We start from the raw sequence: 15622 nt of genomic DNA, 5'->3' as shown, positions 1-15622 counted from the left end.
GGATCAATTACATGAAAAGAAAAGTTGAGATCACCCAGAGTCAGAGTTCAGAAGTAGCAAAGAAGATGATGCTCCTCATTCCAACCCTATATTGCTAGTCACTGTACATCAAGGACACTCATGGCCTCAGGCAGACATGGGAGGTTCTAGAATCTTCTGCTTCTTAATAAATGACTTAAATAATAAATAAATGACCTAACGTAGTAAAAGCAAATGGGCTTCCAGTTTAAATAACTTTAAGATATGAACACTTATTTCTGGTGGAACGGCTTTTAGGTCACACACTCAGGTATGTAAAAAATATAATTTTTTTCCCTGTAACTGAAATTAAGTTTTCTTATGAAGTAGTTTGCCTTTAGAAATGAGAATTTAATTTCGAGCAATTCAGATTTTCCTCCTTGCTCTCCAGGGATGCATCTAAGTTCCAATAGGCTGAAGTGGTACCATGAAATTATCCTGGGAGTGGAGTCGGGGACTGTGTCTCAGGCGGGCCATCTATCCATGCAGGCACCTGCTGAGTCACTCCTCGTCCCAACACAGCACTCCTCGAGGTCCAGCTCGCTTTCAACTCACTCCCAGGCCGCACAGGATGCTTCTAGTGCTCCCATCCTTGCTGGATCTGAAGAGATGCTAGCGAGGCTGTCTATGACCATTCATGCTACCTCTGCGTGCACCAACACCCATTGCTTTACCAAATCACTTTGGATGCATGGGAATTCGGTGATGTAGACCTGCTAGGGTAAATCTGCCCTAACAGAAATGAAATGATTGCAGAAAAATGAAGATGCATGTCTCACGGACTTGCATTTAATTGCCGAAATTTGTATTTGCTACATTTAATTTTTTTAACGTGACATTGATTAGTCACCTTCCCCAAAGCTTTGCTCTATGAAAGGACCCACCTGAAGAGTCTTTAAGGAGGAGGTGTACCTGCTGTGTTTCGAATGTGATTTGCTCCGCGCACGATATGCAGGAAGACACTCGCACATGCAGCAAAGTGCACAGAGGCACAGGAGGCAGGAGAAGCGTCAGATGGACTCTGGACTGTCAGTGCCCCTTGGCATTTACACCCTTAGCACAATGCTTGACACATAAGATGCCTCAGGAGACCTCCACTGAATGAAGGAGCAAAAGGTAAAATGAGAACGGGTCCAGGTGAGCCCCTGGGCCCCCACGAATTTGTTTGGTCAACATTTGCATGACCCTGATCCATCGCTTCTTCTCCCACGTGGTGGTTAAGGCGAGGATTCTAGAATCAAACAGACCTGGTGCAAATCCTGGCTCTGCCACTTGAATGGATTAGAATGTAAAACTCAATCCTGAGAGAAAGAATTGTTTTGTACAAACTCCTAAACTCCACCATTCTATCTGACTGCTAACAGTCATTTCAGCTGGATGTGGCCCAAATAAACCTTCCCTGGTATTTTTAAGGAAGACGTGCTGCTGGCACAGGCAGAGTAACAATATCTACCTCTGGTAGACCGGACAGTGGCTCCCCAAAGACGGCCACATCCTGATTCCCGGAACGTGTGAATATTTGACCTTACATGGCAAAAGGAACTTTGCAAGTGCGATAAAGTTCCTGAGATGAGAAGAGTGTCCTGGATTATCCGAGTGGGTCCAATGGCATCACAGGGTCCTTACAAGGAAAGAAGGAGACAGGAGGGTCAGAGTCAGAGAAGAAGGTTTGACATGGGATGCAGAGGTTGGAGTGATGCAAACAAAAGTCACGAGCCAGGGAGTGCAGGCACCTCCAGAAGCCAAAAGAGGCAGGGAACAGATTCTCCCTACAGTCTCCAGAAGGAACCAGCCCTGCCCACACCTTGACCGTAGGACGTCTGACCTCCAGAACTGTGAGATGACAAATGTGTGTTGTTTTCAGCCGTGACCTTTGTCCCTCGTTACAGCAGCAAGAGAAACCTCAGACCCTCATCCAGAGGGCTGTGTGACGATCCGAGGATAACAGCAGGAGAGGATGCTGGTGTCACTACATACTGGGTCTGTTCAACTGCTTTAATAACATTAGCTCATTTACGCCCTACAACAAACCTGTGGAGTAGGCAGTGTTATTACTACCACCCTTTTACATGAGAAAAGTGAGTCAGCAGGAGGCCAGCCATCAGTCAGGGTCACCTATCTACTTAGCAGGTCAAGTCAGCACCAGAACCAGGCAGCCTGGACCCAGTGCCCACGCTCCTAACCACTGCACCGCACTGCCCCTTGCATGAGAACGTCACACAGGCAGAATACTTAGCGCCATGTGTCTGATGAGTGTTCAGTAAATGTGGGCTCTTAGTGAGTTTTCTCTGATCCCCCTGAGTCAGGGGAAGACGAGGGACCCCCAGTCATGGGGCTTTCTTCTGCCCGGGGCACGAACACAGCGTTCATGAGCAGCATCAAATCCCAAGACCTGTGACCTTCCTCTGCTCCCTCTCAGGACCCGGTGGATTCTCAGCTGTGGGTTGGGACTCACTGTGAAGAGCAGCGCGCCATTCCTGTGCTGCCTGGACGCCGCCTGGCAACGGCCCCAAGCATAAATTAAGAAAATTACACTCCTTGTTTAGAAAAAATCTTAAACGCCGTTTCAAATCTGAAATAAAACATGGGAACCAGAGAGTCAGCCACACAGAAGCTAAACCCAATTGTGGCGCAACTGTCCGCCTAGTTGCACCCCTGCCGGTCTCCCTCCTATCTTCCCTCCCCCCACCCCGCCGATGGCGCAGGTCCCTCTTTGTGGTCTCTTTTCTCTCTTTGGCTAATTAAAGACAAGCAGGCTTTAGGAAGAGTTCTGCTTCTTCTTGAGCAACTGATGAGATGACCACTCCTCCTGGCTATCGAACAACGGTCTCCGGCCCCCAGGACTGCCAAGGGTCGTGGGCTGCTCTGGCCTGGAGGGCTGGTACTGGGTCACCCGATGTCGAGGGAGGGAGGAAGGAAAGCATTGGGGGGTGCCCCTGGCTTTGTTCTCTAGACTGCTCCCTCTGTAGGTGTCTGAGACGATTCTGGGTGTCCAGGGGTGGGATAGAACCCACATATGCACATCGCCGCTCGTGCCTGGCCCGGCACAACGTGCACGCCAGCAGGAGCCACAGGCTTGCTCCCTGCTTCAGTACCTGTAAGTGTCAGAAGGCAACAGGAATGTTCTCTAAACAGACTGTTCGAAGCAGGTGGCCAGGACTGGGAAAGCAGAGAAGCCGGATTTGGAAAAGTGTGGCTATCCCGGTAGAATTGAGAGGCTGTGGAACTCTAACCATAGATGAAGGAGAGGGTGGGGGCCCCCCGCACAGCTGCAAAGTCTGACGCCCCTGGATCTAAAGCCTGGATCAGTCCGTTCCTAATTCAGGGGCACCCATGGCAAGGGAGACAGACATTTTGTCCCTTCTTACTCCCTCTTGGGTCTCCTGTGCTTTGCACATAGTAGCTTCTCAATAAACGTGTTGGACATACGAACAGACAACAGACACTTGATGGTGAGCTTAGACCAGCTCTGCCAATAAAAATGCAATGCAAGATATACATGTAATTTTAAATTTTCTAGAAGCCACATTTAAAAAGTAAAAATGCTGAAATTAATTTTAATGTTTTATTTAATTTACCTAAAATATTATCCTTCTGATATGTAATCAATATAACAATTTACTAACGGATATTTTATATTTTTGTACTGTCTTCAAAGTCCAGTAAATACTGTGTAAATGCAGCAAATCCATTGTAAGATACTGAGAGTGGGTCTCAGTTCAGACTCACCACGCTTCCGGTACTCAGTGGTATTTGAAGGGGTTCAGAGTATGCCACCCTGATTATTTTGAGCTGAAGACGCTTGAAAAAAAGCAAACACGAGAAAAACTCTGTGTCCTCTCTCTCTACCACGAAGGGCAGGGTGGCTCTTGATCACAGGACACAGCTTAGGGCCCACAGATGGCCCCAGAGGCACCCACACCACAAAGCTCACTAGCAGCCCTTGTCTCCCATTAGTTTCCTCCACACGTTTACCGTCCCACCATCTGCCACCCCCAGAAGCTCCAAGTCCCTGTCCTTGGTCTTGTCACTTCGATGCAAAATCATTATCCTTCTGTTAAGAAGCTTCATACGCACAAGTTCCAACCGCTCCTCTGAGTCACTCATCCCCAAATTCTCCCGTGCGTATGTGCGAGGCTCGCATCAATAAACTTCTGTTTGCTTTTCTCTTGTTAACCTGTGTCCTCTCACTCTAGTTCGCAGGCCCCCAGTCAATGACCCTGGGCTTCTGCAGCCACGTCCCATCTGCTGCTGACCCCAAGCCGAGCACACAGGTTTGAATTTTTAAGTGTGTCCAAATAACAAGGGTTTTTTGTCTGATTCGACCTGTGCCTGCGTTTCTAAAGAGCTCGCTTTATAACCGCCAAAGAGGAGCCTCTGTCACTTGGTGAATTCTCTTCATGTGGAGCAATTTAATGAAAAAGGCAGAAAGTCCTAATGCAAAGTCAAGAATAGACCAGAGACAAGAAAGGAGACGAGCGGCCACAGCTCTCTTTTCTCATTAGCTGAGCGCGTTCTGGAGCTTTATAGAAGTCATTCTTTCCCACTCGGCCTTGCCTAATTTATCTCCCTTCCCAGTTGAACAGAGTCACTCATTCCTGGATACGTACTTATCACTGAGGGAAAGGGAGAAAGAGGAGGGCCAGGCCGTTCAGCCCCGGGGAGCAGAGAAAGAAGGACAGTGTTTAATGAGGACTCACGGATGCCAGAGAATTTCTCTCGCAGCCGCCTCTTCCCCGCTTCATTGTTGTTTGCATTTATTGACCACTTACTAACTGGCAAAAGAAGAAATAGAAAGAATCAAAAACACTAAGAAATGGTCAAATGTTTGCAAACGAGAAGAGTCCATCATCCATCATCCTCCAGATTGGCAGTGATTTTAGTTGCAATTGTTTCACTGAAGTTGCTGCAAGTTGGGGAGGGTGTGGAGAGGCATGCAACCACACAGGCCGGTGGGTGTTCAAACGTTACCGACTATCTGGAGAACAGCCGGCACGTTTAGAAAATGTGGATAACCCATTCCAAAATACGAACAGACTGCCAAAGAGGAGCAGACGTATAAAGAAAAGCCAGCAGATCAACTGACCACAGGAAACGGAAGTATTTCCGAGAACAAAAGAGAGCTTAAAGCAACCCCAATTATCATTTTCAGAGAAACTACACCCAGAAAACAAGAACAAAGTAAAGACACAATCAGAAAACAACCCAAAAAGCTCTCTTGGAAATTTCAAAGTAACATTGCTGAAACTGAAAATTAAGTAGAATGGCTGGAAGATCGCCTGGAGGAACTCTCCCAGAACATAGATCAAGACAGAGACTGTGAAGAGCTCAAAAGACACTAGAAAAGTGGAGGGGAAAAAACATAAAAGAAATAAGAAAAGAAAAGTTTCCAGGGCAATAGAGAGATGTGAACCTTAAGAATGAGAGAGTTCAGGGGCCCACCCATTGGCGCTGTGGTCAAGTTCACCTGCTCCACTTGGGCAGCCTGGGGTTTGCAGGTTCGGATCCTGGCCACAGACCTATGCACGGCTCATCAAGCCATGCTGTGGCAGGCGTCCCACACAGAAAGTAGAGGAGGATGGGCACAGATGTTAGCTCAGGGCTAAGCTTCCTCAAAAAAAAAAAAAAAAGAATAAGAGAGTTCACCTCATACAACACGTTTTTAAAACAATATCTAACACATCCTCGTGAAATTTAAGAACTTTAAAGGTAAAAAAAATCCTAACAGCTCCAGGAGAAAAAATTCACCTACAAAAGAATTTAGAATTAGGCTTGCATCAAACTTATCAGTCATGATCAATGCTACAAACATGTGGAATAATTCTTTCAAAATTCTAAGTAAAAATTACGTTGGACCTAGACGTTTCAGCCTAGCCAAACTATCATGCAAGAATGGGTGCAAAGGAAGGTCGTTTTCAGATCCGAAAAGACCCCAATCCCTGCCCATTTTTGAAGAAGTAACCTGGGGATAAAAATGAGGATGAAAACCCTAAAGATGTGGGACCCAGGAAACTGTAGAATTAACCGAGGTGTCCACTGGAGAGAAAACAGCAGTGTCGCTGCAGTGCGCGTAGGAAGCATCTGTTCCAACTGAGCAAGAAGCCGACGTCTTGGGGGAGAACATCAACAAGAAGACAAATGGAGGGATTTATTCCAGGAGATGGAAAAGCTGGAAGATCTTAGCCACGTTATGAAAACATACATTTCTTCTCTTCCCGGAAAAGGGAAGGCAGTTAGAGAAACCTGGGAAGCAAGAAACTGTGTAAGAAAACACGGCCTTGGGGGCAGCAATAAGAATCTGCTGCTTCTTGACAGGGAAGGTATGGAGGCAAGACTTTTTTTTTTGTGCTGAGACTAAGAGTGACGGCTATTTTGTTGATGACATAGGTGTCATTTTATTAAAGTCAAAGAAGGGAAAATTATATTCTAGGACTCTCTATGACAGCAAAATCCAAATGCTAATTTGCACAAGGATGCACTCATTTTATATTCATTTTCATCTTTTAAAATCAACTTATAGTTAAAGCAGATATTATTTAAATAGGGTTTCCAAAGAGTAAATATTACTGGCCAGTGTGTTTGCAGACCAAAGGTCAGCTGACAGAAGAAGGGAAAGAGAGATGGAAACCGCATCAAAAGCGCTTGCCTTCCCGTCTGTCGTGTGGACATGACAAGTTCATGTCGATGGATCAAGAAGCGGAGATCACTGTACGTTACGGAAAGTTACAAGTAAAACCAACTGAAGAATTAAAAAATAATTAGATGACCGCCAACAATTTAAGGCAGGAAGTGGGCAGGGTGTTCAGGGGTGAGGTAAAGTGACATCTCACAGAGCGGAGAGTCCTTAGATAAAGTCTCAAATTGATAAATTCAGAAATTGCAGTATATGCAAATGAAGCTTTATGGAGATTATCACCAAATAGCTCAAATTAGAAATGGCTAAAAAATCACCCCTTCTATCACCATTTATTGAAGAGACTTTCCTTTCTCCGTTGTATGTTCTCAGCTCCTTTGTTGAAGATTAGCTGTCCATAGATGTGTGGTTTTATTTCTGGGCTGTCAATTCTGTTTCATTGATCTGTGTGTCTGTTTTTCTGCCAGTACCAAAAAATGCTGTTTTGCTTACTATAGCTTTGTCGTATACTCTGAAGTCAGGGAGCATGACGCCTCCAGCTGTGTTCTCTTTCTCAGGATTGCTTTGGCTATTCACGGTCTTTGTTGCCCCATATGGATTTTAGGATTCTGTGTTCTGTTTCTGTGAAGTGTCATTAGGATTCTGATTGGGATTGCACTGAATCTGCAGATTGCTTTAGGTAATATGGACATTTTAACTATGTTTATTCTTCCAATCCATGTGCCTGGAATCTCTTTCCATTTCTTTATAACTTTTTTGACTTTTTCAATAATGTCTGACAGTTTTCAGTGTATAGGTCTTTCACCTCTTTGGTTAAATTTATTCCTAGATATTTTATTCTCTTTGCTGGAATTGTAAATGGATTGTACTCTCTTTTTTTTTTTTTTTTTTTAAGATTGGCACTGGAGCTAACATCTGTTGTCAATCTTTTTTCTGTTTTTTGTCTTTGTTTCTTCTTCTCCCCAAAACCCCCCAGTACATAGTTGTATATTCTAGCTGTAGGTCCTTCTGGCTCTGCTACGTGGAATGCCACCTCAGCATGGCTTGATGAGTGGTGCCATGTCCGAGCCCAGGATCTGAACTGGCGAAATCCTGGGCTGCTGAAGCCGAGCACACGGACCTAACCACTGAGCCATGGGGCCGGCCCCTGGGATTATATTCTTGACTTCTCTTTCTGCTAGTTCATTATTAGAGTATAGAAATGCAACTGATTTTGTAAGTTGATTTTGTACCCTGCAACCTTGCTGTAGTTATCATTTCTAATAGTTTTCTGATGGATTCTCTAGGGTTTTCTATATATACAATCATGTCATCTGCAAACAGCAAAAGTTTCATTTCTTCCTTTCCAATTTGGATTCCTTTTATTTCTTTTTCTTGCCTAATTGCTCCAGCCAAAACCTCCAGTACTATGTTGAGTAAGAGTGGGAAGAGTGGGCACCCTTGTCTTGTTCCTGTTCTCAGAGGGATGGCTTTCAGTTTTTCCCCTTGAGTATGTGCTGGCTGTGGGTTTGTCGTATATGGCCCATATTATGTTGAGGTATTTTCCTTCTATACCCATTTTATTGACAGTCACATGCAAAAGAATGCACCATACACAAAAATTAATTCAAAATGGATTAAAGACTTGAATGTAAGACCTGAAACCATAAAACTCCTAGGAGAAAATCTAGGCAGTACACTATTTGACATTGGTCATAGCAGCATCTTGTCGAATACCATGTCTACTCAGGCAAAGGAAATGAGAAAAAATAAACAAATGGGACTACATCAGACTAAAAAGCTTCTGCGAGGCAAAGGAAAACATGAACAAAACAAAAAGACAACCCACCAACTGGGAGAAAATATTTGCAAATTATATATCCAACAAGAGGTTAATCTCCAAAATATATAAAGAACTCATACAACTCAACAACAACAAAAAACTTGATCAAAAAATGGGCAGAGGATCTGAACAGACATTTTTCCAAAGAAGATATACAAATGGCCAATAGGCACCTGAAAAGATGTTCAACGTCATTAATCATTAGAGAAATGCAAATCAAAACTACAATAAGATATCACCTTATACCGGCCAGAATGGCTATAATCACTAAGACAAAAAAATAACAAATGTTGTCGGGGCTGGCCCAGTGGTGTAGTGGTTAAGTTTGTGTGCTGTGCTTTGGGAGCCCAGAGTTCACAGGTTCAGATCTGGGGAGCAGACCTAGCACCACTCATCAAGCCACACTGTGGAGGTGCCCCATATAAAATAGAGGAAGATCGGCACAGATGTTAGCTCAGGGCCAATCTTCCTCACAAAAATAAAATAAAATAAAAAATAACAAATGTTGGAGAGGATGTGGAGAAAAGGGAACCCTCAGACACTGCTGGTGGGAATGCAAACTGGTGCAGCCACTATGGAAAACAGAATGGATAGTCTCAAAAAATTAAAAATAGAAATGCCATATGACCCAGCCATCCCACTACTGGGTATCTATCCAAAGAACTTGAAATGAACAATCCAAAGAGACTTATGCAGCCCTATGTTCACTGCAGCATTATTCACTATAGCCAAGATGTGGAAGCAACCCAAGTGCCCATCGACTGATGAGTGGATAAAGAAGATGTGGTATATATACCCAATGGCACACTATCCAACCATAAAAAAAGAAAAAAATTTCCCATTTGCAACAAGGATGGACTCTGAGGATATTATGTTAAACAAAATAAGCCAGACAGAAAAAGACAAACACCACATGATTTCACTCATACGTGGAAGATAAACACGTGGATAAAGAGAACAGATTAGTGGGTACCAGAGGGGAAGAGGAGTGGGGGGAGGGCAAAAGGGGTAAAGGGGCATATATATATATGGTGACAGATAAAAATTAGACCATTGGTGGTGAGCACGATACAGTCTATATAGAAACTGATAAATAATAATGTACACTTGAAATTTCACAATATTATAAACTATTATGACCTCAATAAATTTTTTTAAAAATCATCACTTCATCACTTTCTAGAAACTTGGAAATGGTTGGGGTGGGCACAAAAGAATCTTGCTTTTCATTAATAGCTCTTGTGCACTTTTTTAACTCATAAACCATGCATTGGTTTCCTTTTGCTGCTCTATCAGCAAAATTGTTGGTTATAAACAGACTCAGCAGGCAGGCAGACCTGGCTCGGACCCTGGCTCAGATCCCCTAGGTGTTCACCCGAAAGATGTGTAGATGGTCAACTAATCTTTGACAAGAGGGCCAAGAATGCACGATGGGGAAGGAAAGTCTCTTCAATGAATGGTATTGGGAGAACTGGACAGCCACATGCAAAAGACCTGAAGAGACCCTTCCCCAAAGAAGACAAGTGGCCACAGGCATGTGACAAGGTGCTCACCATCACTAGTCATCAGGGAAATGCAAATTTCTAAAAAAAATGAGATGTCACCTCACACCTGCCAGAATGGCTGTTATCAAAAATACAAGAGGTAACAAGAGGTGACAAGAGAAGAGGACGAAGAGGAAAGGGAACCTTGTGCTCTGCGGTGGGAATGTAAACCGGTGCAGCTGCTGTGGAAAACAGCATGACGGTTGCTCAAAAAATTAAAACTAGAACTCCCACGTGATCCAGCAAGCCCATTTCTGGGTGTTTATCCAAAGGAATTGAAACCAGTATCTCAAGGAGATCTCTGTACTCCATGGTCATTGCAGCATTATTCACAATAGCCAAGACATAGAAACAGCCTAAATGTCCACCAACAGATGACTGGACAGAGAAAATGTGGTGTATACGTACAATGGAATATTATTCAGCCTTTAAAAAGGAGGCTGTGCTCACTTACAATAGCATGGACGGACCTGGAGAACATTATGCTAAGTGAAATAAGCCAGACACAGAAAGACAAAGACTGCACGATTTCACTCATAGGTGGAATCTAAAATGGTCCAACTCATAGAGTAGAGTAGTCTACTCGGAGAGCAGAATGGTGGTTGCCAGGGCTGGGGGCTGAGGGAATGGCGAGATGATGGTCAAGGGTACAACGTTTCAGTTACACGGGATGAGTCCTCGAGATCTAAGCGACAGCCTAGTGTCCATAGCCGACAATACTGTATTGTAAACTTAAAATTTTCTAAAAGAGTACATCTGCTGTTGTGTTCTTACCACAAAAAATAGAATTAGTAATAATAATGATAATGATAATAAAGGGGCGAGAGGACACTTTGGGAGGTGATGGAGATGTTTATGGCCTCGATGGTGGTAATGGTTTCATAGGTGTGTATTCGTACCCAAACTTACTGAGTTATGTGCATTAAATATATACAGCTTTTTACATGTCAATCGTACCTCAACAGTGTGGTTTTTTCCAAAAAAGAAAGAAAACAGATATTCACAAGAAGACTTGTATTTGAATGATCGTGGAAGCACTACTCACAATAGCCAAAAGGTGGGAACAACCCAAGTGTCCGTCAATGGCTGAGTGGATAAACAAAATGTGGTGTATCTACACAATGGAATACTATTCAGCCATAAAAAGGAATCAAATTCTGATGCAAGCTAAATATGGATGAACCTTGAAAACATGATGCTAATTGAAAGGAGGCAGACACAGATATTGTATGATTCTATTTATATGACATGTGTCCACAATAAGCAAATCCACAGAAACAGAAAGTGAGCTGTGATTGCTCAGGGCTGAGGAGAATGGGGAATGGGGAAGTGACAGCTAAAGAGTAGGGGCTTTCTTTTGCGGACAACGAACATGCTCTAAAGTTGATTATGCTTATGGCTGCAAACTCTACGGATATACTGAGAGCCGTTGAATCGTACACTTTAACCAAACAAACTTGACCGACTCAGGCACCTACCAGCTGAGTGACAATTAGCAAATGACTCCATGACTTTCATCCTCAGTTTGCTCAGCTGTAAAATGGGAAGATGTTCACTTCAACGTCTCTGGGAAGACTTTCTCACTGAATGCAGCAAACAGCCCAGCACCAGGCTCTGAAACGATTCAGTAGAGAGCGATTTATGAGTAGTCCTCCTAATTCTACAGCAAGGAGCCCCTCGTTTGTTCTTTCTTCTTGTGTCGAGACTGGCTCAGAAGCCTCTAAGGTGAGTCTCGGGAAAACGGGCACATCTACAGGCTGGGAATTGTCTTTGAGGATCCGTGTTCAGCAATTTCCAGCATTTTGTCTTTGCTGCTGGGAAGAAAGACTGAAGGAGATGTGACTTCTGAGGGATGGTGTTAGACAATGGTCCCCGGCTGGCAGGACTGACAAGCTGAGCTCGCGTCTGCTGTCCCGGCTCCACTTTGCCGGGAGTCTGCACAGGGAAATCAGATGTTTCCTAACGTTTCCGCCTCAGCAGATGATCAGACTCGGCTCTCTCGAGAAGAGAAAAAGCAACCTCCGTCAGTGCACCCTGGCCCGAACTGCGAGCTCTGCAGCTTTTGATCCGTCGAGAAGAGCTTTTCCATCAGAAATGACAGTTTTCTCCATCTCCCTTGTGAAGAAAATACACTCTCTTTTGGAAACCGCTGGAAATCTGCTTTTCCCACCAATACCACTGGCCAGTTTTTTTTCCTTTCTTTAGTTCTGAAAATGATTAATCTGGCAACAGATGTGATGATTTTCTCTGAGCTGACCTTGTATAATTGGACGGATAGCCCAGTAGTACTGGCAAAACGCCATTTCGTTCCAGCCACGCTCCCACCTGGGGGCCCCAGGAGGAAAGCTTTGTGGTTTCTCCAGAGCAAAGCTCCTCACTGAGCCAGTGTGATGGGCAGCCAGTGTGACATGTCAAGTAGGATCTGCGAGTACTGTTTAACTAACTGGTCCAGTGGCAAAAAGAGGTCACCAAAAGCAGGGGGACCAGAGCATTAGCTTTAGTGGTGAGCAGATAAAAAGTCCAGTAGGGCCCTTCCTCCTGGGCAAGGCGGGTCCCTTCCCTGGGCCCCACGTGGGTCCTGGCTCTCCCCCACTGCACATATTAGAGACCCGTGTCCCTCCCTGGGAAGGAGGCTGACATGGACTGAGTTGTATCCTCCAGAATTCACGTGTCAAAGCCCTAACTCCCAGGTTCTCACATGTCACTGCATTTAGAGGCAGGGCCTTTAAAGAGATGACACAGTCACAATGAGGGTGGAAGGGTGGGCCATCATCCAGTTCGACTGGTACCTGGATCCCAGAATCCCCCAAGCATTGGCCCACACCCACATCCAGGCCAGTGAGGGCCTCCACCTTGAGGCCAGCCTCCTCAGGGAGGACATAAAGCCTGCGTGCCCAGCCCTGGCCCAGAGAGGGGTCTGGGGGCAGCAGTTTGCCAGGGGTCTGAGCAGAGCTTGCTTCCACAAGACAGGTGTCCACATGTGAGCTGGTAGGGCCTCCCCAGGGGTGGGAGAGAGACGTGGGAAGGAAGTTGGGGGGAGGACCAGCAGCCCACTGTCGGGGGCAGGCTTCCATGTTCTGACATTTTCTACAAGTAATGCCAAAGGGTCTAAGGAGCTCCAGATCCAGCCTGGCCGTCTGGGTTGTTGTGAAGGCCTAGTGTCAAAGCAGGGGGATGGAACCCATTTCACGTAAAAGTTATTCTGATTAGTAACTTTTAAGCATTTGTACATGGTATGTGGCTTCCATTGATGTTGCTTTGGACCCACAGGTGTTGGGGGTGAGGCCCACAGCATCCAGCCAACGTGGGCGTTTGGGGCTCCACTGGCCTGGGTGGCCATGTGCTCATCTTCCTAATCCTGGGTTTGGGGCGGTGGGGGGTGGGGTGCGCTTTCGTGCACCTCCACAGGCCACCATTTGCAATCTCTTTAACAGAAAAGTGAGCCCAGCATCTCTAACCCCGGGGAGCTACAAATGATATTTGCTGAAGGCGCATTTGAACATGCGAATCGGGGACACTGATTCAGGTGCGCAGACAAAAGCAGGATTTCAGGCAGGCAGAGGGGTCTCATTGGAAGCAACCGGCCACTAATTGGTGATTGTCGCTGTGAGCGTTGTGAGCAGAGCAGAGTTACCATGGAAACCCCTTTCAGGCTTTGTGGCCCGTGCTCGGGTTCTTGTCACCCACGATGTCCAAATTTTTATTTTATAAAAATTGTAATGTGCTCTAATTATTCTGGAGCTGCTCCCTCCATAATTGTTGCTCACATGAAAGAGCAGAGTCCCCGGCGTGTCCAGCGCAGAGCGTGATCGCACCTTTCTCAGGAGCAAGTTCATCGACACGGCCCCAAAGGGAGGTCAAAACTCTTCTTTTTCCTCTGCTTCTGGGAGCAAGAAAAGGGCCCAGTATTGTCCAGCAGGTGCCAGGGTCGAGGCCGTGGCTTCATGAAGGGTTTTATGCCATGAGAGGGAGGAGCGATTAGGAACCGAGCTTTTTTTCCCCCTGCAGGACATTTACTGCACAAATGCCAGGAAGAATACTGGAATATGTTCCGTCCTAAGTGCAGACTTCAGGATCGTATGCTTATAATTCAGTTTCGTAGGGATCAGAAACCAACAGTGGGAGCAATGACTTCTCCCTCAAAGTGCAAACTGGAGTAAAAGTATTAAACCTTGGTGAATTGGCAAAAATAAAATTAATTCCCAGATCTCGCAGGGCCCTTCAGTCCATACCCCTGTGTGTGGAAAACCAGCTTTTGAAGGAGATATCCGACTTTAAAAAATGAAACCTAATTTGGCAGGCTCCGAAGCAACTTTGAACCTGGAACAGCTTTGCCGGGTGTCGTGACACCAGTGCCTGACTCGTTCATTAGGGCCCCGAAAGAACATTGTGATATTACTAGCAGCCAGCCATAAAATTGAGTGGAAGGGAAAGCAGATAAGAATGACAGAATTTGAGAGAGTAAAACAAAATGGAAAAGGAGACAATGGAGGGGAAAGAAAGAATGTGAAGTATTGCATGATTTCTGTAGGAGGCAGAACCCTGGGTTCTAAGCAGTAAGAAATCTAACTTGAAACGGTTTAAGAAAAAAAGGAGGGGGAGGTGGCTAGCTGAAATGAAAAGTCCAGGGAGCTTCAGGCATAGCTGGATCCAGGTGCTTCTACAACGTCCTCAGGAATCCTCAGTTCTGCTTTCTCTGTGTTAGCTCCATGCCCAGGCTGGTAGAAAGATGGCCATCAGGGGCACCAGACTTGCTTTGTAATCTCTCAGTACCTCCAGTGAAAAGAATCATTCTTTTTGATAACCCTTCAAACAAAATACTCAGCATTGAATCTCTTTAGACCTTTGCTTTATGTGTTTATTTATTACACCACCACTGTGTCTAAGGGTATTAGATGCTCTGATTGCCTGGGTCAAATGCCTACCTCCAGAGCCAAGGAAAATTCATAGACTGAAAGTGGGCTCACTCCTCGAAAAATTATACGGTTTTGTTACCAGAAGAAGAGAGAATGGATGCAGGACTGGGAAAAGAAGAGACGAAGATGGCACAGCTTCACCAAACAACTTGGCACAAACAGAATCAGTGCCTTTCAGAGGCCACGACAGTGCTCACCCAAGAACCCAGACTGTTCATTAGCAGTTCCCGTTGTGTTCGCTTCCTCTGCCCAACTAGCACCTGCAGGACAGGAGCAACTAGAAGCATCTGTCCCTCGTTCACTGCTGGCATTGCCCTCCACGCAGGCTCAGAAAACGCTTGTGCGTCCGGGGAGAGGAGCCAGAACTGCTGAACAGAACTGAATGCATACTTTGTCATTTCTTCTTGCCCTAGTTAATATTTTTGTGGTTTTGACATCTTGTCTGTAAGAAATTGGCAAATCCTCCTTTTTACCTCCCTTCTCTTCACCCCCACCCCCGTGCCAGCCAAAGGTGCTTGGCAAAGATAACAAGATCTTGACTATTATATAAAGATGTGGGGTGTTTTCGGTGGACAGCTCTGGGATGTTGTTGGACCAGTCAGGTGGAAGTTCTGCGTGTACCCGTCAGGGCAACGCTGAAAGAGCTTATAAAGTGGCGTTGGGCCTTCATCAGACCAAATAACAACCA

This window comes from Equus asinus, chromosome 8 (genome assembly GCF_041296235.1).
Source record: "Equus asinus isolate D_3611 breed Donkey chromosome 8, EquAss-T2T_v2, whole genome shotgun sequence".
Taxonomy (NCBI): Eukaryota; Metazoa; Chordata; class Mammalia; order Perissodactyla; family Equidae; genus Equus; species Equus asinus.
The sequence above is the reverse complement of the archived record's forward strand: the minus strand, read 5'-3'. Positions refer to the sequence as shown.